The sequence below is a fragment of the Pyrgilauda ruficollis genome, unplaced genomic scaffold, assembly GCF_017590135.1.
Source record: "Pyrgilauda ruficollis isolate IOZ18807 unplaced genomic scaffold, ASM1759013v1 scaffold85, whole genome shotgun sequence".
NCBI lineage: Eukaryota > Metazoa > Chordata > Aves > Passeriformes > Passeridae > Pyrgilauda > Pyrgilauda ruficollis.
This window is the reverse complement of record NW_024530488.1, coordinates 1,525,093-1,547,186: the sequence shown is the minus strand read 5'-3', so window position 1 is coordinate 1,547,186 and position 22,094 is coordinate 1,525,093. Positions and strand designations below refer to the sequence as shown.

General features: G+C 39.4%; 1 protein-coding gene across 11 annotated transcripts in view; it reads left to right on the top strand.

Moving 5' to 3' along the window:
* The window catches only part of KDM6A (lysine demethylase 6A), a 150,925-nt gene that overhangs the window by 1,465 nt on the left and 127,366 nt on the right, over positions 1 to 22,094 (top strand). The gene's annotated exons all lie outside the window — the stretch shown is intronic.

Sequence of the window (22,094 nt, the reverse complement as noted above, 5' to 3'; positions counted from 1 at the left end):
TGGGCGCTTTCCTGCTGCTTTGCAGCGCCGGTGCCTTCCTTATCAACCTGTAGCACGTTCTGCTGCCCATCCGTGAGCTGCTGACAAAGGCTGTGCGGGCCGAGTGTCTGCCAGCTGTGCTTAAAACACCACACGCCAGGGAAACGTTCGGGTAACAGAATAAGTGGAACTGTTTTTGAAATGCTACACGGCTGAAGCCAAGGGGACAGTGCTGCTCTGGTTCCTGCTTCCTGGCTTGTTCCTGTCAGTAGTCTGGCGTTTGACACTGCTCATCCCATTGTTGTGCCCGGAGTGTATCGTGGAGAATTTTTTTTTTCTGCCGCTGGTTTTGGTTGATCTGAAGATTTGACTCTAAAGCGTGTTGAATTGGATAGCCTAGGCCTGTGCTTGTGTTTGGGTGTTTATTTCTGGCAGGATTGGAAAAGCTCAATGTCAGGACGTGGGGGGAGGGGGGAGGGATGGAAGGAAAAGCAAGTACACTTTCCTTTCTGCTTATATTTAAAAAAGAAAAAAATCTCGTGGTTTCCTTTCGATTTTCAGAGTTATTTATAAGAGCACTTCTTCCCATTAATCAAAAAGGTAGGGGAGTGACATGTCAAACCAGTTAGATAATGTACATTAACTGTTGGTGGACCAGAACTCGTGTCTGCTGTGTGAATGCTGCTGAGGCTATCGGAAATATTAGACCGAATCCCGTATGGGATAGAGCTTAAGGATGCCAGATAGAAAATAAAAGCTTCACATCTAATTAGATCATCTGTCGCATAAAATCCCTGGTTTAAGTTTTATTTTGCGTACCGTAAAATTAAGTGGCGTAAGGAGCAATTCAGCCTATTAGTTGAGTTTTGTGCCTTTCTTATGTATAATGCTTTTTAAAAAATGCTAGTCAATTGTAATCTTAGTATATAGAATCTGAAGTTGTGGGGCATTTTGATAGTTTTGAAATACGTTTTCAGAAATATCTATGTATCTTCTTTTACTGTATTAAACTGCGAATCCGTGCAGTGAATACTAAAAAAATCCCCAAGCAAACCAAATATTTTGCTATTTCACCTCAGTTTTTGGATGGTGTTTTGTACGTTTATGAATTGCACAGTAACTCACAAAGCATGTTCTTTGTAAAACTTGTCTCTGAGAAAGGTAGATTATTTAAGGAAGTAGAACGATTAAAACGTTGCTGTTCAGTGCATAGATGTTCAAGAGGAATTTCTTGGTTTGAACCAGTTTCGGTTTTGTTTGTGCTTTTTACTTTGAAGGAACGTGCTTGTGTTTGTTACTGATGAGAAGTTGCTATTTTTAAGGTATTTTCTGCTGCGTTCCTATTCTGTGTGAAGCTTTATGCAATTTATGCTCTATTGAGGGCTTTAGAACAATTAATCTAGCAGACCACTTTAATTCAATGTAGCAGTTATTTTTATAGTACAAACTGTGGCCGAATATATGTGCAGTTAATTAATAGGTTTTACAGCGATAGCAACAAAATGTTTCCTTTTGTGCATGGAGCAACAACAGCTAACAAAGACCCTAGACTACATAATTATGAAATCCTGACTGACTGATTTAAGAATCTACAAGGCAGCACGTTACAGTGTGAGATTAATGTGCAAGTGTAGCAGGTAAGGAAAAACCATTGAGTCATGTTTCCAGAGGAATCCTTCACAAAGGCAGAAATTTATCAGTGCTCCCCTCGATGTGAGAGGAGCATACCTACTACTGAACCTTTTCCAGAGGCTGCCAGGCTGGAGCAGTGAGTGCTCTGTGGGGCCTGGCGGTGCTCCCTGGGTACCTGTGCTTGAGGTGGCAGGAGCAGGGTACCTGTCTGGGGAGGCTCACGGGAGGTTCTGGGTTGTAAGATTTGGGGAACAGCTCCCTTCCCTGCCTGGCTGCTTGTGCAGCTGGAGGAGTCTGTTCTGGGCTTAAATTTGGTGCCTGGGTGCAAGAAGACACTCCTAATTTTTGGAGGGTTTCACTGAGATGTGCATTGGCTTGGAGGGGATTGCAGGAGGCCTTTGCAGTGGGAACTTTGGTTTAACAAAGCCACACCCTGACAGGATTTAATAATAAGAAAACTGGGATATCTCTGAGGGATGGAGGAAGCTTCGTGTCTAGAGCTTTAATTTAGTTATGGGTTCTATTTGTGCTGCAGGTCTGCAGTCCCCCGTTTTTTGGTGGTTTTGCTTTGTAGGATGTATGAGCTGTGGTATTGTGAACTGAGCCAAGCTGTGCTGCTGGGTATAGCAAATCAAAAGAGCAGCTAGGACATGAGATCTGTACAATTTCATGAATTATTGAAGGTATAGATTAAGGGTCAGGAATATTGTAATGTTGCCCCACGTATTGGGTATGTGATAAGCCAAAAGAAACTTTCCTGTAATAGTGTACACGCTGTGAGTATGTCTGACAAAGAAATGGAATTTTCTGTTGCCAAAAATTTTGCATTTATTTTGCAGAAAAAGGAGCTTGAAAATCGTAGTTTGCAGTTAGTGTGGTTTTGGGAAAGAGGGGAGGGAAATTAAGAGATCACTTTTCAAACTGGTTGAAATGCTGGAAATCCAACGTAGTCAGTCTTGTGCTGGAGAAAGTGCTCACTGTTGTGCTTCCGTAGTTGACAAGAACATTAACGTGAAGGAGGAAAAAAAACCCAAAACAAAAACCCTGCTGGTGTCTTGATGTCTCTTTCTCCCAGGAAGGCATTCTAGCAGGAGGTGAAGCTTAAAGATTACTTGAGGGGGGAGGGTGAGGATATCCATTGTATTGGAAGTGAATTGCAAAGCGTTTCCTTTTTTTTTCTTTTTCTTCTTTTTTTTTTTATGATGTTTCCAGTGTTTAGCCAAAGTTGACTTGATTGCAGTGACAAACCATCGTTTCATAAGCTGTAATTGGCATCTATACAGATGTAGGTTGATGTAGCTGGTCTGATGTATTGGGTATAAGATGCTTGTTAATTCCTATTCATTGAGTTTAATCAGTTTGTCATATCCTGTGGACAAAAACTGAAGCATGTTTCCATTTAAAAGTATTGATGTTGAAGTCGATTTGGAGAGATGAAGTAGTTCCACACAATATGCCATGTTTTAGTCTGTGTTACCTCTCATGGTTTTAGCAGCCCTTTTGTTTTCCAGCTGATTTTAAAAATGGTATTTCCTTTGTGTAAAGGCCACATGTGTTGACAAAATTAACAGGCGTGCTTATCTGTGCTTTTATGAAGCTTACAAAATAAATGCACAGTGACAATATTCTTTTGTTTTTCTTACAGTTTTAGTGTTGCTTGTTTAAAAATAGTTTCAGACAATGTGAATTAGTGTATGTTGACTTAGTCCTTTCTGTATTGACATTAATGTTAATTTCCTACTAATCCAAAGTAAAATATCACAGTTTTATTTACAACAAACTGCTTGAAAAATAATTATGCAAGAAAGCATTTTAGCAGGTTAATCTTAGTATAGTAAAGTGTTTTTTTTTCTTTTTTCAATAACTGGAAAGATTTTGCCTTGATTTATTTTCATCAAAACAAAGAAATACTGCTTGAAAAAGAATTAAGAATGTTTGTCTTATATAATGGCAGTACTGGGAATTGAGAAACTGGAAATTGGTACCAGGAGACATTTGTAAGGCACTCCAGGAAGTGGGCAGCCTCTCCAATTTCTGTAAATTTGTATCCGAGTTGTTCCTTAATGTTTGGGTTTGTTTTTTTTTTTTAATATATTGTGCATTTCCTATTACTGGTTTATTATCTAGTGTATTGTCTGTCCTGTGGAGCAAGTTGAAGGTGGATAAAATTTTGTAAATTGTGTTATGGGTAGAACTGGTTTTCTATCATTTTTTGAAGCACTAATGGTTTTGAGTGTGTTTATGGGGCAATTTTAGCTGAGCCAAATCTTTATCTTTAAGATTTTTTTTTTTTTTTTCCCAGTTTGTATTAATAGGGTGCAGCTTTCTGGGATCCAATTAAGGTGTAATGGGTGACACATTCTATAGTTCCTGGTTGTACAGTGTTTATAGTTGGAAATCACAGCCATGGTGTATTTAATGGTTGTGTGTCCTGGTACTTGGTTATAGGTTTGCAGTATTTGTACTTCATCCAGTATTAAAACCAACTTTTTTTTTTTTTAATGGATATTACACAGTACTGTAAGTATGAAATACTTAGCATATGTTGATACTTTCACAACTAGTGTTTGAGACTTTGTCTTAAAATAGTGGGATTTTATGCTCTAAACATATATTCCTGAATGTTTTGGCTGTTTCTCAAGTGTAAAGTACAGTGTTGGTACTACTTTCTGAAGGCAAGAAAATTGATGAAGTCAGAAACATTACACTTGTCATTTTAATGTGTTAATGAAGAGAGAAGTATGGATCTCTGTCCACAAACAAAATGCTTTTGTGGAGGTGTAATTAGAATTGCAGGACACTTGGTGTTTTGGCATTTGCATTTCAGCAAGTTTTATCTTCACTGTCAGGAGACCATTAATAGGGAATATAATGTAAGATTTTTTTTTTTGTTGAATGCATGTTACGTATTGTAGCTTTTAAGTACTGATCTACTGAGTCTGGAGGCTGAAATTCCTCTAAGTGGCACATGTGCATCATGTTAAGGTAATTTGTGCCCTACTGACTTTAGTAATCAAATAGCCAAGGTGGGCAGTGGTTGAGAATGGAGGAGAGAGGGAAACACTGCTGTAGTTTAGCAGCTGAGGAATAGAGGTTCTGATAAATTATTTAACTTTTGAAAGTGTGAAGGAAAGGGGTAAGGGTGGGACACAACTGTTTTCATCCCATTCCAGTAATTGAACCATTGATCCATTTGTGCACCATGCTACTCGTGGCCTTTAGGTTTCATTTCTAGGTGAATCCAGGTACAGTATGTGAAAAAGGAATAGACCATCTAAAGCTTTGTCTGTGCATGGTATCACTCAGGTGTACTTTCAGCATGGCTCTGTGCCTCTTGCCATCCTGCATGGCTGTTTGTTCACTGTAGTGGGTTGAGTGGACTTGGTAATTATAGAGGTAAAACTATCTGCAAATGTTGATACCATCTGAAGTAAGTGTTGAAAGCATCTTCTAAAAGCTATGCCATATGTTTGTTATACCATTTTAGAAAAGAGTAGATGTTTCATGCTTGGATAGCTTGGTGCATGTAGAAACATTTGTTTTCATTGCATTAGTGAGATGATACAAAATTAAAGAGAGTCATGGAAAATGTTTATGGCTATAAAGTGACTTTTTCCTGATTAACACTTGTCACAAGACTTGCCAGTGCCAGAATTATATGCCATGGCCCACTGTTGTTCTTTATCCCTCTGACAATTAGGCAAACTTATGTTCTGCAGAGAAATTAAGTTCTGGTTTCTAGCCTTACAGGTTCATCAATTAAACCTAAGGTTATTCTCAAATTACTGAACAAAACTAGTTCTTCTTGGTCCTCACCTGGTAGAATTTTTGGATAATGGGGGGAATTTTGCTGTATTTTCAACAGTCTGAAAGGGAAGGAAATATATTTTGTCTGTATATTTGTATATTTTGTGTGTGTATGCTTATTTTGTGGAAAATGCTTACATAGTTTTGTAGAAATCAGTTACTGCTTAGGGGGCTTGGGTGAGCTTCTGCAGAAATGAATTAAGGAGATGGGCTGTGAGTGTGAGTGCAGAACTGAGCTGGGTGGCAGGTTTAGTATTGGATCAGGTAATTCCTGGAGCTGAACCACTGTCCTGCTCATTCTGCATACAGCTAGGTGTATGGATTCAACTTCAGTCCTTCAGTGCCATACCTACCTTGTATTTTACATTAAAAACTCGAGTAAGTTACTTAGTTTTAACCCCTTTTCTTGGTGAAGTCCTGCAGCTGTGGTGTTTGGAGCATGATGTTTGAGTAGTGTGTTTTCACAATTAAACTCTGACGTGATGCTTATTTAACTTGATGTGTCATTACAAAGGGCAGTTGACTCTTTGTAGAAAATGCTAGCAATGTTAATCTTGCAGAATGTCTAATGTGTAGTTAAAACCAGACGAAATTAAAATCAGTGGGTCTTGTATGGAGCCCTGTCAAGGCTGCCAGGATCTGTATAGGTGCACCTGAGAGGATGAGCTTAGTACCTTACAGAATATTTTTGGTATGAAGAAAGAAAGAAAGAAAGAAAGGAATTGTGTTTAATATAGTTCGGTCTGAGTTTGTTGGACGAGGGAAGTTCAGTAAAGCAAGAAAAAATACTTAAATATTTATTACAGGTTTCTGCTTTATGGATAGGCAGACTAAAGAAATAGCTATAGTAAGGCAATTCCTCTGTGGAAAAGCTCTTTCCAAGACTGGCCTGTTTAAATAGGGGTCTGTTCAAAGCTTGTTTTCAAGATGAGTTTACTGATACTGTCACAAGTAGGTTGGGCCATTTGACAATTTGCTTGTGGCCATTATAAAGTTTGTTGAATTGTACATGTCTAAAATGAGCCTCTTAAGTTTTGCAGTGGTTCAGGTTTTATTCTTGATACTGAATATTATTTGTATTTAAAGAGTCATAGGAAGGTATTACTTACCTAAAATAACATGTTAATGAACTAAACCCTCGTTAAGCATATTTGGGAGTTGAAGAATATTGTTTATCAGGTACTTTCACTTCTGAGTGTGAGAGGATGCAGGGATCACACTGTCAGAGCTGTATTGACAAATTACCTTCCTTTATGGTTCTTGGATTTGCTATGTGGCGTTCATGGCAGGAGCTTATTTAATTAAGATGTAGAATTAAGATCTCATTTACAGTTTTGTAAAGGGAGTGACTAAAATTGTGTGATGAATTACAAACAGAGCACTGTATGTCTGAATATGAATTTCTTTTGTGGTAAGTTGTTAAATTAATTGTTGTTTGTTAAAATGGCTTTAAGTAATTTCCTTTTCTCACAGTGGCATTTGAGAAATATGATTCACTTCTTACTATTGATTGGTTATTAAAGCAGACTAGATTGTGAATATGCTTTTCCTTAAATTTCTGCTTCCATTTTGAGAATTTAAAATTGCTCAAATTTTAAAGTATAGAATATAATTTGTAGCATTAGACAGAAGATCCAGTGCAACAGCTTTTCAAATAGAGCCAAGAAATGTATTGGTTTTGGTCAGTATTCTGTTGCTTCAGTCTAGTTGCCATTTTAACTTTTTATTGAAGCAGTGTTTTCATTATCTTATGATTTGAAAACTTACTTGCACAGGAAAAAAATAGTAGAATAATGAATTGAAGTTAAGGTTTTATTTTTAGGTATTTTTCTTCTACCTAACAGAATTTTAAGTACTCTGTTGCTTCTCATGTTTCAGTGAAACATCTTTGGGCCTGTGTGATGAACCAGGCTGGAGAACTGCTTCAGCTCAAAAATAACCTAGTAAAAATAGCAAACTCACTAGTTTTAAATAACCAGTATTGAAGGTTAGTACTAGGGTTAGTATTCAAAGAGCCAGCCTCTGGTTGCTCAGAACTGAGTTGGGAGGGATTCCAAGGGAAGATTCCATGCAGAAGGCTCTTCTGGAAGCATGAAACCAGTTCATCACCTTTAAAAGGAAGGGAAGTAGGTAGGGTAAGAGATGCCCTTGTCTTAGCTGCCAGCTCCTGAGTCTGCTCAAACCCAAAAGAGGAGTGTACCAGAGATAGAAAAATGAACAAATGCCTACTGAGAACTACAAGGACATTGCCAGAGTGTGCAGAGGTGCAGTTAGAAAAGTAAAAGCTCAGCTGGACTTGAGTTTGGCTGGAGATGTCAAAAACTACAGGAAAGGATCATAAACAACAAGCACAGAGGAAAATGCTGGCCTGCTGTTAAACAGGAGAGGTGAATTAGTTGCCAACCAATGCTAAAAAGCCAGAAGTTCTCTGCACTTCTTTCACCTCTGTCTTTACCAGCGCTCTTAGACCCCAGACCTTGGGAACAAAAATCCAGTTCCATGCACAGACCTACTGTCTTTGAAGGAATTATTGGGGTGTAAACTATTATAGGAGCTTGACCCCTACAAATTACCCATCTGAAGTTGTAGAGAGATGGCTGCATATGCTGGGAGGTTGCTCTCTGTAATCTTTGAGAAGTCACGAAGATTGGGGAGTGTTCCAAAGACTGGGAGAACACTCATGTTGCCCCATCTTCAAAAAGGGTTTAAACAAGAATGCAGGAAATTATCAGCCCATCAGTACCTCAGTCCCAGGGAAAGTTAGGGTATGGATCCTGATGAAGCACATGGATTCAGCAAGGGCAAATCATCCTTGGCAAACCTGATTGCTTCCTAGCACAGAGTAACCTGCTTGGTTTATTTGGAACTAGTGGTGGACATTGTCTTCCTGGATTTCAAGTCCTCCCGTGCTGTTTCCCGCAGCCTCTTCCCAGAGAAACCAGTGTGTTGTTGACAAGGGATCTGTGTGCTGGCTGGGAACTGGGCAGCACCCAGAGCAGGGTGGGAAATGCTCCTTCTCAAACTGGCTGCTTGTCACAAGTGGAGTCCCCAGGGATTGATATTGGGCCACTGTCTAACACCATCATAAGTGATCTGGATGGTGGGATCAAGTGTGCCTTTGTGAATTTTGCTGATGGTGCCAAACTGAGTGGGGAAGTGAGCCTGCAGAAAAGAGAGCTGTCCTGGATGGGCTGATGAGAGCTGTATGAAGTTCAGCAAAGGCAGATGTATATGGGAGAGCATGATCCAGGAGTGCAGCACAGTCTGAGATCTTTCTGGCTGGGAAGCAACTCTGTGGAAATGAGCCTGGAAGTCCTGGTGGATTTAGCTCAAAAAAAATGAGCTGTGTGCTGCTGTGGCAAAGGGAGACTGGGATGCTGGATTGCCCCAGCAATGGCATCACCAACGAAGACAAAGGAGTTATCATTGTACTCTACTCAGTGCTGGTCAAGCCACACCTGGAATATTTGTGTGCAGTTTTGGTGCCCACTAAACAAAAAAGATGTGGTCAGACTGGAGAGAGTCCAGAGAAGGGCACCAAAGGTGATCAAAGGACTGAGAAGCCGAAATGTGAAGAATGGCTGAGAGATCCTGGTTTGTTCAGCCTTGAGAAAAGAAGGCTTCAGGAAAGATGTTACCAGCATGTTCCAATACTTAAAGGCTGCCTACGAGGAAGATGGAGACTCCATTTTTACAAGTAGTTACATTGATAAGACAAGATTTAATGGGTACAAGTTACTCCAGGGGACTAACTTCCTATTGAACACAAGAAAAAACTCACAAAGAGAAGAGTCAGCCATTGGAATAGTCTCGCCAGGGCGACGGTGGGTTCTCCAGTGTTGGACACTTTGAAAATGCAGCTGGACAGTGTGCTGGGCCATGTTGTCTAGCCTGTGCTTTTGCCAGGAAATGCTGGATCAGATGTTTTTTCATGTTAAAGGAGGTGCTGCTGTCTGAGAATGGTGAGAATTCACACCATTTTGGGAGTCGCACACACGCCACCCAAGACTTTACCTGCTACGTCTGGAGTCCCTTTGCAGCAGGAGTGTGCAGTGATCTGGTGCATGGGTGCCCCTTCCAACTCCTTGTTCCTACAGACTCTTGGACACACTTTCTCCTTCGAGCTTGGCCTTGAGTTCCCTGCAGCAAAGACTCAGGCATTGGATTTGTAAAATTAAATAATTTAATAGAGTAGCACAGCAGCAGGTCTTGAGCAGGGTGCCTGTGGAGGGATACCCAGAACAAAGAAATCCTTGGGCTTTTATACCATTTTTGTACCCTTACATTGAGGTATTCTCTGATTCTGTGAATGCAATTCATTTTGCAGTCTTAAACTGTGGGAGGCTAGGGTGGGTCCTGGTTAGTGTGATATTGCTTCTCTAAGGAATATTTATAAAACTATTGCTACTTATTTTCTTATGGAGAATGGAATTACCTGTATTTGGAAGCACAGGTTGCCAGGACTAGATTATATAGAATCACAAAATAGTCTGGGTTGGAAGGAGTCTTCAATATTCCTGCTCTGGGCAGGGACATCTGCCACTAGACTAGGTTTCTTAAAGCCTCATCCACTCTGTCCTTGAACAATGCCAGGGATGGAATCATCCACAACTTCTCTTTCTTCGTGGAGAGGTGGGATGGAATGAGTGCAGTGACTTGGCTTCCTTACTCTGTCAGAGGGAAGACCAGGTATTTAGTGAAGTTACTCTGCCACAAGCAGATGTGGGAGAGATTCACATCTGAGCATGTGTGCAGCAGCAAGAACACCAACATGTATGTTAGAAGGACTGTACATGAGAAAACTGAATGAAGGAAAGATCCCGAGGTATCTAGGTTGAGTACCTAATGAATATGTTTGAACCTATGACTACTGAAAATCAGGCCACCATTTGATTTTAGGGGAGTGGAGAAATGAAGCTGTCTTTTGGGAAGGTTTTTCAGAATATAGTATTATAATAAAAGGAAGACATTTTCAGTTAAAATAAGTAGAAGAAAGGTTGAATAAGAATACTTGAATGAGATGTGAGGAAGAGTAGTAAACCAAGGAATTGAATGGGTGACTTAGTGATGCAGACCATTTGGGGGTGAGGGGAATGGCAGTGTGAATCACAGTGTTTTTATTTTTTCCAGCAGCTACCCGAGTCTCATGCTTGGTTACCATCTAAACATTATTGGTGACTTAAGTAGCATTTAAGTGTTTGATGGTGCTGGGGCCTGCTTCAGAAGATTGTAAAACAGGGTAAATGGGAACAAAACAAGTAACAAAATTGTAGAGAGTTTGTGTAGGGTGTGAAAGAGCTTAGGGTTGTATGCTCTGAGTATAACAGAGCTGTCTCCCATTTTTGAGATAAAAGTAAGATGTTGGCTGTGTTTTCTGTGTCTTTATCTGAGACTGCTGCTTCCCTTTTTTCCTCCTTATTCCTCAAAGAAGGGAAGAGTAAAGAAACTTCTGCTTCTTTCCTCAAGGTGAAATGAAGCCAAGAGCTCTCAGGTGTCTGTTCTCAAGTCATGTTTTGCTGCCTTTAGATTTGAAGGATAAAGGAAGTTGAGCAAGTGTGGAAGATACAGATGGATATGTTGAAAGGGCAAGAACCAGTTTAAAGTGTGGAACTGAAAGCCTATGTAAGGGACAAAGATGCTGATCTAGGGAATTTAACAGTACAGTTTAACAGAACAAAGTGTAGAAAGAGTATAAGATAAAGTGGAAGGATAAGAAAAATGGAGAACATCCATTATATAACATCATATATAAAGCATGTCATAGGCAACCTCTGGCAGGAGAGAAAAAGTGCAATGATATTGGGAAAAAAAAAAGAGCTGCAAAAATTATGTACATTGGTTGGTAAACTTCAATGGAGCTTCTGGGCATGTTACAAATATAGTAACTAAGGGTAGATTTTACACACTGTGGTTCTCAAAGCTTTATTTGTTCTTAGTCTCTGGTGTGGTGCACAGAAATGTGTTGTTTTCCGAGTATTTTTAATCTGCATTTTAATGGTTGGAAGGGCAGAGCCTTTGAATTTCTGATTTTTGTTAATATTTGAACATTGTAAGTTTTCAAGAGTGGGAGTCTGAAAAATTCTGAAGGACTATCAGATTTCAAACATTACCTGTTAAAATTATCAACAAATTAGGCTTACAGGTCTTTTTAGCTTCTTAAAAAGTGGTTTTTTACTTGCTTTTAAGCAGAAATAAGTGTTCATTTGTTCATTTTATAAATCAAAGAAAAGGGTGAGAATAGTTTTTTATAATTTCTGAAAAATAAATTATAGTAGGAAACTGTTCAGCTGCTTTTGAATCAGAACAGTACACACTTCTGTACTCCTTGCTTAAGAAGAAAATATTTTTAAAAAGTATTGTGTCTGAAAACAAAACTGGAAGCATCAGGCAGTACAACAGAGATGTGTGTCTGAGCCAGCCTCTTCTGATGCCTTTGTGAAACCCCTCAGATAGACTTAGAATCTTGAATATCCTGAGTTGGAAGGGGCCCACAGGGATCATCAAAGTCCAGCTCCTGGCCCCACACAGAAAAACACCAAAAATCCCTGTGCCTGAGCATAGATCCACATCCTACCTTTAGTGTAGGAGCACATGGAATTAACTAACAACTTATGTTTTTGTACTTGAGGGCTTTTTAAACTCTAGTTACTGTGTGGGGAAAATTAATAGTTGAAATGGCTTTAATGCCTCTTCTGGCTCTATATGGGGAGGATTTGGAGGTGTTAATGCTTGTAGCAGAGTTAATTTTTGTTGCCTAAGTAAGATGAGATCCCAGAAACCATCAGAGTCCATATTAACTAATGAGCAGAATTAGGTCTCATTTTCTACCGTTAAAGGTCTCTGTTAACTTACAAGTTCATGTTTTAAAAGTTTATTACTTCTGACAGTTTTCTGGGATTAGTTATATGCTGTCCATCTTGGCTGAATTTGTGGGATTTTTTTTCTCTGTATAGTCTCAGTAAAAGTAATATTTACAGGTTTATTTGCTATAAATAATTTGAAAAAAGTATTAATGGTTGAATGGAAGCCTGGAAAGGAGACATTTGCTATGTTAAAAAAAGGAGGAGAGCATGGCAGAAGCTGAGTTGTAGCATGGAAATATGTTGGAGGCAGATGTATTTGGGACAGGTGAAAGAAGTGTGGAAGATTGTGTAAGGGTTCCTTAGGTAATTGTGGATGGTGGGGACATGATCATTGCATAGGATTGCAGTGTCTGATTTTGGAGATTGTCTTCAGTGAATCAGTGAGTGTAGATGTGTTCAAACTCTGTGAGGAAAAACGTGGAATTAGAATGTTGCAGTCTGTTTATTCCCTGCCAGTAAAAATGCTGTCATCTTAAATTGTGCATTTCTTTATGAGTTGATTTTCTTTAGTAGTGGTGGCTTGTTTTTTGCTTTTGAATGATAGAATGTTTTCCTGTAGTACCAGTTGCAAACTTGCAGCTTGCCTGCATTGTGGCCAAAAATCTGAGAACAATGACGGCTCCATTATGTGCAGTGAGAAAGGAACGATTGTACTACTTGCTTTTAATTGCTAATTAAGCCAAGTCCTTGGTAGTTTGAAAGAATGGAATAGTTTATGCCTTCCACTTTAGACCACTATTTGCTGCTTGATTGTGGAGAATGATGGTAGGGGTGATTTTTATGATGATTTCTGGATGAAAGTGAAAATGCAGAAGAGCAGTCATTTTTCACAAGGAGCTCTGTGGATTCAGGGAATGTGTGGTGCCTGTGAAGCTGAGGAGCAGCTTTGGACTTCAGTGCTGCTGGAGAAGGCCAGGCAATGTCACCTGCCTCATCCTCAAAATGTCAAAAAAACCCAAAAAAACAAAAACTCTGGGTTTTGCTTGACTCCTCTGCTTCAGTTTCTGTATCCAGTTTAAAGGTAATTTCAGTTTTTCCAGACAAGCAGACAGGGGTCTTCTAGAAAAAGCTTGTTCATATTTTGAGATTATTTTATTTTGTTCTTGATTATTATTTTATTTTTTAAGATCAGAGAATGAAGCTACCTTAGGTAGAGTGCAGCACTGATTCCAGTGCATTAGAACTCACTGACTTTAAAGATTCTTCAGTACAGCTAGGTAGGAATTTTCTGACTCCAGGAAACTGCTTCCAGAGGGATTGGTAAGCAGATATGCAGATTTACCAACTGAAACAGGAAAACAAGTTTCAACTACAGGTCATTTCACAACTTTTTCCTCAGGGCTTTCTCACTTCCACAGCCAGAACTCAAAAATGGAACAAACTGATTTAGAGCAATTCATTAATGGGTTGCTTAAGGTCTGTCAGGCTTCAGACAGCTGGAAAGGAGAAGGAACACATTCCTGCTCCAATGGTTTCATTTTCATGATTTTTCTGCAGTATTTGAGAACCTTTCCAGATTCCTTTCATGTCATGGCTGAAATGAACTCATTCTCAATAAGGAAATTATTACCTGTTTCACTTTGTTCCTTGTTTGTCAGTGATTAGTTTTTCTATACAACAACAACAACAACAAAATTTGCTATGGAGTAGTACTTATGGTACCTGAGTTTAAGAATGAATGTGCTGTCAAATTTGGACAACCTCTTGGTGTTGGTGTTCCCTCGTGGATCTCAGGCTCTGCTGCTGTGCCTGTGCTGGCATTTCCTCTGCTCTGACAGGAGTTTCTCTTTTGGCATCACTGCACCATCACCTGCAGTGTCACAGTCAAACCCCCTCAGAGCTCTGTGCTGCTGCTCTAGTTGAGGGGTTGTACTGAGGTGTGTGATTTTTTTTTTTCCCTTGTGCCTGAACATGCTAGAGCTGGTTTTTGTGAAGCAGCAGTGGTGTCTGCAGCTGGGCCTGCATGTGCTGTTGGGAAATGAGGTTTGTAGATGAAAACTGCAGTGTGAGAGGCATGACCAGTGTTATTTAGGTGGCAGGTAGAAGAACATTATTAAACATCAGATGCATTTGTAAGATGATGCAACATTTATGTAACTTGATAGTGCTTGTTAAATTGATAATCATTTATGTAGAAGAAATTCACATTTTTCCAATAAATTAACGAACAGGTTCTGGATGGGTAGGTGAAAGTTCTGTGATACTGCCTCTCCTTCCACAGTCAGATAAGAGAGTCAAATTAATTTAACTGCTACTTCTGAATAGTTTTGGTTCTTAAAGCTGAGTTCTGTTAACTCCTTGAAATGCACATTTGAAGTGAAATGTTGCATTTTCTTCCTGTGTATGAATCAGAACCTTGGCATTTGATTATGCCTTTGGTTGGACCTCTTGCTTTGCAAGAACTTAAAAGGAAGATTGCCTTAGTTTTGGAGGAGTACCTCTTGGGAGGCACAGTTGCACAGCACTTGGGAATTCAGCAGGAATAAAGGGTAGAGTTTCCACTGTCAAGTGGCATTTACTGTGGAAGGGTGCCCATGGGTTTGCACTTACATGTCTGTGTGAAGCTGTAAATCTGTGTAAGTTGTCTTGTCTTTGACTAAAGCTCCATTGCTTTTGTAATGTTGCCCTCTTAACCTCTCCAGCAAGTTAACAGATTCAGTTTTTTGTGTGTCCCCCCATCATGTTATCATTGCCCCCTGCATTTTTAGATCTGGCTATCTTAAATTTTGCAAGCACCTGGCCTGCTGTCACATAATTGTCATGATGTATGGTGTCAGTCATAAGTTTGCACATAGTAGTCTGAAGAGATATAGGTGAGGGGGAGACACTCATTAATTCTAGAAAAAAATAGTTTCAAACTGTTTATTTTCAGCATTACTAAATTTTCCACCTTTCCCCAGGTCTACTACTATGCTTTCCCATTAATGTATGAATAAATATGCAAAATTAACCCAATTAATTGTAATAGCACATCTTAATATATGCATATCTTAGAACTATCCTCAACAGCTTTCACTTGGATGCTGTCATACAAGTATTTAGTGTTTTGTTTCAGTGCATGTAGCCTACATTATTGTGGAGAAATCCCTTTAATTTAGTGTCATCTACTTTTAGGCAGGCAGACTGCAAAAACTGGTGTTCTGTCTGAGCTCTTAGAGGTCCTTGTTGTCAGTGGAGGAAATGGTGAGCCCTTACCACTCTCTACAATGCCCTGAAAAAAAGTTGTAGCCAGATAGGGGTTGGTCTCTTCTCCCAGGGAGCCAGGATTGGTTTTTTCCAACCTTAAACAAGGTTTTCTCTTGGGCCTCATCATTAGGTGAGGAAGTTATTTTATGCGTATTGTCTCACATGTTTGACTTCTGTAACCAGTGGAAGGAGGATCTCCCAAGATTTTGAGAAGTAGCTTGTATTTGTGACATGAATGTTCCAATTAATTGTTCAGTCTAGGTATGGAACTCTAAAATAAGAAAGCTTTTGCTTCTGTCAGGCTGTATAGGAGGTGAAGGAATAATCAGAGACTGGAGAAGGCTTGCAATGCTAAACTTGGGTTAAGAAGCCATCCCTGACAGGGATCCCACCCTGTAATGGATTTTTTTTTCTTTTTTGTTTTGAGGCTGCTTTAAATTGCAAGCCTCCTGTATTTGATGTTTGCCTCACCTGGAGATCTGTAGGTCAGATACAGACTGACCTATTTGTTGCATCTGGCACATGAGGTCATGGAGTAGGTGACTGCTGATGGTTGGAAATGAATTCCTGGAAATGGAGGAGATGCAAACTGAGCCTTCTGGGGAAGTTTTGAATACAACCCATAAATCCCTTTAGCAGAGTTTTCAGGAGAATGAAGGAATGTTTGAGAATTGCAGAGTACCATTTACCTAGGAATGGTTTAGCCACAGGTAGTCCCCCTGGAATGCAACTACTGAGATTGTTGTAGTAAAACAAGGATTTTTTTCTTTTGTGCTTCCTCTTCCCTGAATACTCACTATTAACAGCACGGAATTTTGGACCTTCCAGACTGGTCTAGCAAGACTTTTGGAACCAGTGAATGAGGTTGTGCCCAAGGGCATAAATTTAACTCTGACTTCCATGAGTGACACTTTTTTTTCCAGGTCTGTAATGTGCCTGTGCCCTTTGCCCCTGTCTGCACCTGAAGCAGAGTTGCTCATATCACAGTTCCTAGGCTGTTTTCCAGGAAGACTCAGCTTTGCTTTTTTCTGAACTTGTTTTTCCCCATATTCAGTGATCTACCTACCTGTGCCAATTTTGAGATGTGCTGTCTGGTGCAGCTGCTGATGGTTGTGATGGCTTCAGTGTCCCTGAGCCCTCTTCCTGCCTGTGGAAGGCAGCGCTAAATAAATCACAGTGGATTTCTTATGGCACAGAAATATTTTCTCATTTCATCATTAGCAGTCAAGCTCAGGACATTCCTCAAGGGAAAAGCAGAATGTAAGAGTTCATACTTTTTTTGCTTAATACCTTGACTGTAGAGTACAGCTGCCACTGATGCAGCTGGAATACCAATAGCTGCTTTCCAGTGGCCCATGTCCCATCTTTGTGGGTAGAACTGTGTGTTTCCTGTTTTCAGGACATTATTCAGTTGCTCTGAGCCTTCTGGGAGGCCTCACAGAAGATTCTGCTTGCTAACAAACTGTGTTAAATTTTATTGACAAAGGTCTTTTCACTTTTTATTTTTATGCTAAGAAACTGTAGCTCTGAGCTGGTGAACCAGGTTTTCAGCATGACATGCTATTTAAAAGGTGTATTTTGTATAGATAAACTGTACAAAAATAGTGGCAGTGATATCACTATCAGTAGCTTTCACTGTGATCACTGGAGACAGTGGTGGCTTTCTGACAGTGAAAGCAAGTAAGAGCATTAGGACATCAGCACTCTGCTAATTTTAAAACACCACACCATATCTAGACCTGGGTCGTTGAAAATGGGTAATAAATCTGCTATTTAATTTTTGAGTCCTGTACAAAAATGACAGCAGAATCCAACTGTGATGCTGCATTTTGCTGGATCTGCTAATGCTTTTGTCATTTGCTTTTGATCTTGTTGATAATATTTTTGTTTTTGAGAGAAAAATTAGCATTTCTTTGCTTTTGAGAATTAAGATAATTTTGAAATAATAGGTGGCAACAGCTGCATATATGTGTTTTGGAAAAAGGAGCAAGTCTTAAGTCTGAAGCCTACCAAGCAGATAAATGATGCAGCAGAAAGTGAATTACGTGTCTGCTCATCTGAAAGTGGGTGGGGAGAGCATCTTTGTAAAGAAAAAAAAAAGAGCTATGAACCATTACTTGGAGCACACATTAGAGAACATGGGACTGTAGTTTAGTGTTGCAGATCTTTTAAAAATGTGTGACCAGGATGATTGCTGAGGGCTTGGCTTTTTTGTAGCATGTTGGTTTATCTCTGGAGGTCAGAGAGCTCATTCTTGGGTGCTGTGCTATGGCAGGCAGTGCCTGCTGGGCACGAGACATCCAAAGATGTTCAAGAAGTGATATCCAGTCTTATTGCTGTGGGGGAGGGTGGTGTTTGTTACCTCTTCATTTGTTAACAAAGTTATGAATCACCATTTATTAATTTTCTTCAAAACCATTTTCATTTTCTACATGATGTTTTGAAAGCATGTCGCAGAACATGTAATGCTGCTGAGTTTTGGTGAATATTCTTTTACTGTTTCATTTTTCTTCCCTGGAGTGTTGTTAGGCTAAAACTCTTGAAATTTTGTAGAATATTATTTCACAAGAGGGTTTTGAAAAGCAATAGTCTTGGTATAAAAGAAAGCTGGTTTGTATGAGCATGGAAAGCTTTGGTTGTTTAAGTGCTACTGATACACCCACAGTGTCAGTACTTGTCCTTTGGTCATGCTGAAATTAAAGCCAAAATACTTTCTGAAAGACCATAAGATGTGGGTTTGGTTCTTAAAAAATTAAATATATTTGCTGAAGAATTTCGTTCCTTCATTAATTAATATTTAAAATTGAGATTCTCTAGAGAGACTCCAAGTGCTGATCCTCACAAGTATTTATGTTGGCGAAGCTGGGCAGATAGCAGATACTGCCTGTGGGTTTTGGTTCTGTGGTTATTCTCTCTCTGTTTGCCTCCTGTCTGGGCAGTAAGGATGTGGTAGTTCAAAACATTAAGGAGCTAATTTTACCTAAAGTTCTCAAATACTCTTACTCAGAAGTGCCTCGAGGGCATAAGCCCTTTGCTTAACAATTCAGCTCTTTATAGTCAGTATTGGTATTGGTCTGTTCTCACTTGAATAGAAATTTCAAAACTTGTGCAGACTCTTTGAGAAGGAACACAAAAGAATACATAGGTTTGTGTGAGAGTTTCTAGTTTTTTTTCAAGCATGTCCCTTCACATTGCATGTGGCTGTGTCACAGACACACAGGTATATGTAATGGCATTATATTTGTGAAAATTGCTGTCTTATATGTGATACCAAAGAGTACTTAAAAGAATCCTTTTGCTTCTACTGTTACATTTAAATACTACTCAAAACCTAATTTTCTTATTCTTCAAATACTTTTTAAATTTTCAGTCTAAAATGATACATTTGTTTGGCAACATTGTTAGATTGAAATAGCTCTTCTCTTTCCCTGGTGTGTGTTCTGCTGGTCTTTGTAAAGTCATAGTAGCTTTTGATTTCCAAAGGTAAATAATTTGAGATGTTCAGACTTACTTTTTCAAGAGAGACTCTTCTTTCCTCTTTCCCCTACAGTTCTTATCTAAATTTATTTAATTTCTACTGAATGTGGGGAAATTGTATAGAATCTGCTGAGATATTGATACCATCTCTGCTTTTAAAACAGGTTTTTCTCTGTCTCTTCTACTGCAAGAGCTTGGGAGTCTGAATTGAAACTATCAGGAAGCAGATTCAGAGCAAGATGGTTCCCTGCAGTTAGTCTGTGAACTGCTGGCTGTCCAGTGTGGTTAGTGTGAGACGAGTGGACATGGTTTTAGAAAGTGGTAGGGAAAATTAATGGAAGGAAAATCCATCAGGAGCATTTCCCATCTGTGCCCAGGAATTTTCTGAACTTAAATTGATGTAGTCTGGAAAAATATAAAGCCAAAAAAACCCCCACTGTATGCTAACCTCTTTCTTTTGCTGTTTTTTCAACAATGTGGGTTCATGTAAAAGCTGTGCTAATCTTGTATTATTGCTGTTTTAGTCCATGTCCTGCTCAAGTAAATACTAAGACAGGTTGCTGCACAGGGCTGACTATTGATCTGACTTATTGTCATCTTATTTTAACTTTGCTGGAAGTCTATCCTCTGTTGAGCTCCAGAATCCTTTGTGCTTTGTTTTATCTGCCTTATGCTGGCAGCACGTCCTCATCTTGGTTTGTTGACTTACAATCCATTAATTAATATATGTGAGATTTTTTTTCCCAGTACTTTCAATAAGCCTTTCCCAGAGTTCAGTCTCTTACGTGGCTGTATAACGTTTTACTGCTACGTGTCTCCCTGACTGCCTTCCAAAAGCCATCTGATGGGTGTGGTTTGGAGTTGCAATGGCCTTACCTCATTTACAGTTGATAAACCTAAAATAAGACTGTAAATTCAGTCCAAAGGCCAGTATCTTATCAAGGCAAATTATGGAGGTAATTATAAGATGATAGGCTACCACCAATAAATGTAGTTAATATTACAGCAGTTCTCCTTTTATGTTGAATTTTGTGCACTTAGACACTATAAAATACGCGTGAAAATGGATTTTAGCTAGAGGTTGTCCTGACACACAAGAAAAACGAAAGCACATTGAACTGTTGAATGTGAAACAAGTGCAGGAGACTGACCCAGAGACTCAAATCTCATGCCACTGCTGCACAGGATGAATAAATTTTGACAAATTTATTTACTCCTGCTGCATACTGTGCATTTAGGCAGAAAGGAGGATGAAGTTGAGGCTGTGCTCCTTTGTGTCTGCCTGTGTGTGAGAGGGACTGGCATGGCATGAGCAGCCACATCCCCACACCTGGGAACGTGTGGAAATAAAATCAGCATGAGCTTCAAACTTTGTTTTGATGTTCCACAAAGGCTTGGAGTTTTTCAATTTATCTCACAGCAAAAGATGTTTGAAATATATTTTCAGCATACTGGGGTTTATGGAGCTCTTTCCATGCATTGGACAGCAACTCGGGCCTTGCCAGTCAGGAGTTTTTCCCCGTGAGCCACATGCGCCTCAGGAGATGCCAGTTCTCCATCTGTGGCCTAAAGACAACATCAATATTCTCTTCCACATGTGCAAGTGTTATTTATGTTTCCAAGCTTAAGCATAAAGGTTACCCACCTCCTGTTGCTTTCACAGGACAGGCCACAGGTGGTCCAGAATGATGAGGTTTGCTTTTTTTGGATGTAAGAAAATCTGTTACTGCAGAAAGCAATGAAAAAAGAGCCTTTTGTACTACAGTTGACACTTTAAAATAAAGGGCCTAAAAAGATTGACATTTGGGACTGACTTGCCTGCTACCCTTCTCCTTTTATGATTATTTGAAAATGTCTTTAATTTCAATTTGATACATTTTCAACTGTTCTTAAACTTTCTCATCTTTGTATTTTTTCCTCCTCCCCAGACATTCCCTGCAGAGGGATAATGACTTGTTCTCTTAGTGACTGGCATGATTGAAGTGATAAATACCTGGGGGTGCTTGTGTTGGGTGGGTGATGATGGGAGGCTGTTGTGCAGCCTGCTGGAGTAGGGATGAAATGGTAACAGTGGAGAAGGTGCTGTCCTTCAGGGCTTGGGTAAATTGTGATCTGCTTTCCTTCTCTGGCATTCCCCTGTGACAAAAGTTTCATCTCTTACTTGGTGTTCCCTCTCACTTCTTAATTTTGTCTGAGCTTTTATTTGCTGCTCCTCTGGTTGTGCCCACTGTACTCTTTAGAACTTAATTCAATGCCTGACTCTGCTGTTCTTGATTCAGAGATTTTTGTGGTGTTCTGCTGTTTTCCTTGTTTCCTCTCTAGGGGAATTGCTTGCTCATAGTGACACAATGTTTCAGCAGAGATATTCCAGTGTATAGTGGTGTGTTTATATTTGTTAAGGAAGGTGAATGAAACCTGTGTGCGCATTTCCACATATATTTGCTAATAATGATGAATCCAACTCTTTGGGAGCAGTAATTGAAAAAATCCAGTCTTCTGTGGAAACGAGCCTTTCCTGCATTGTGAAGAGTTCTTGATAGCTGTGGTTGACATGCTGGTGTATTCTGTCAATTCAGAGATCCATGCTCAGGCCAATTGCTGAAGTGTGAGTGCTTTGAAGTTGAATTTATTCTGTAAACAAAGACAGATTACATTAGTGACAGTGAAATGGGAGACAAGGGTGTGTCCTGTTCATCCAAAATCTTAAAAAGGAAGGCAGTCAATATTTTAGTGTTAAGAAACTGTCCTTTTAATAGAAACTTCTTAGTGACTTTATGGCTTTGGGTCACAATTTTGGTGTATTTTTTTGCAGTATCGAGTTGTTGCATTTTGGAAGCTATATTGCCTGTAAAACTGCTGAGGTTCATTCCAAGGTTTGACATTAATATGTAATTGAAATTGTTGCCTGCCACTGTAAATAATATCAGAATTGATTGTTCATCTAAAGGCTCAAGTCATGACAGCTTTAGCTGAAGAGAGAACTTAGGAAAACATCTTCTGTCAAGTGAGTCCTGTGGAATATGGCATGTTCATCAAAAGAAAACCTTCTCAACAAATGTCTGACGTATAGAATTCAATTATTTCTAGCATTATTTCATTCTAAGTGTAAACATTACAGTAATGTCTTACAAGAGACTTCAGAGGTGTTTG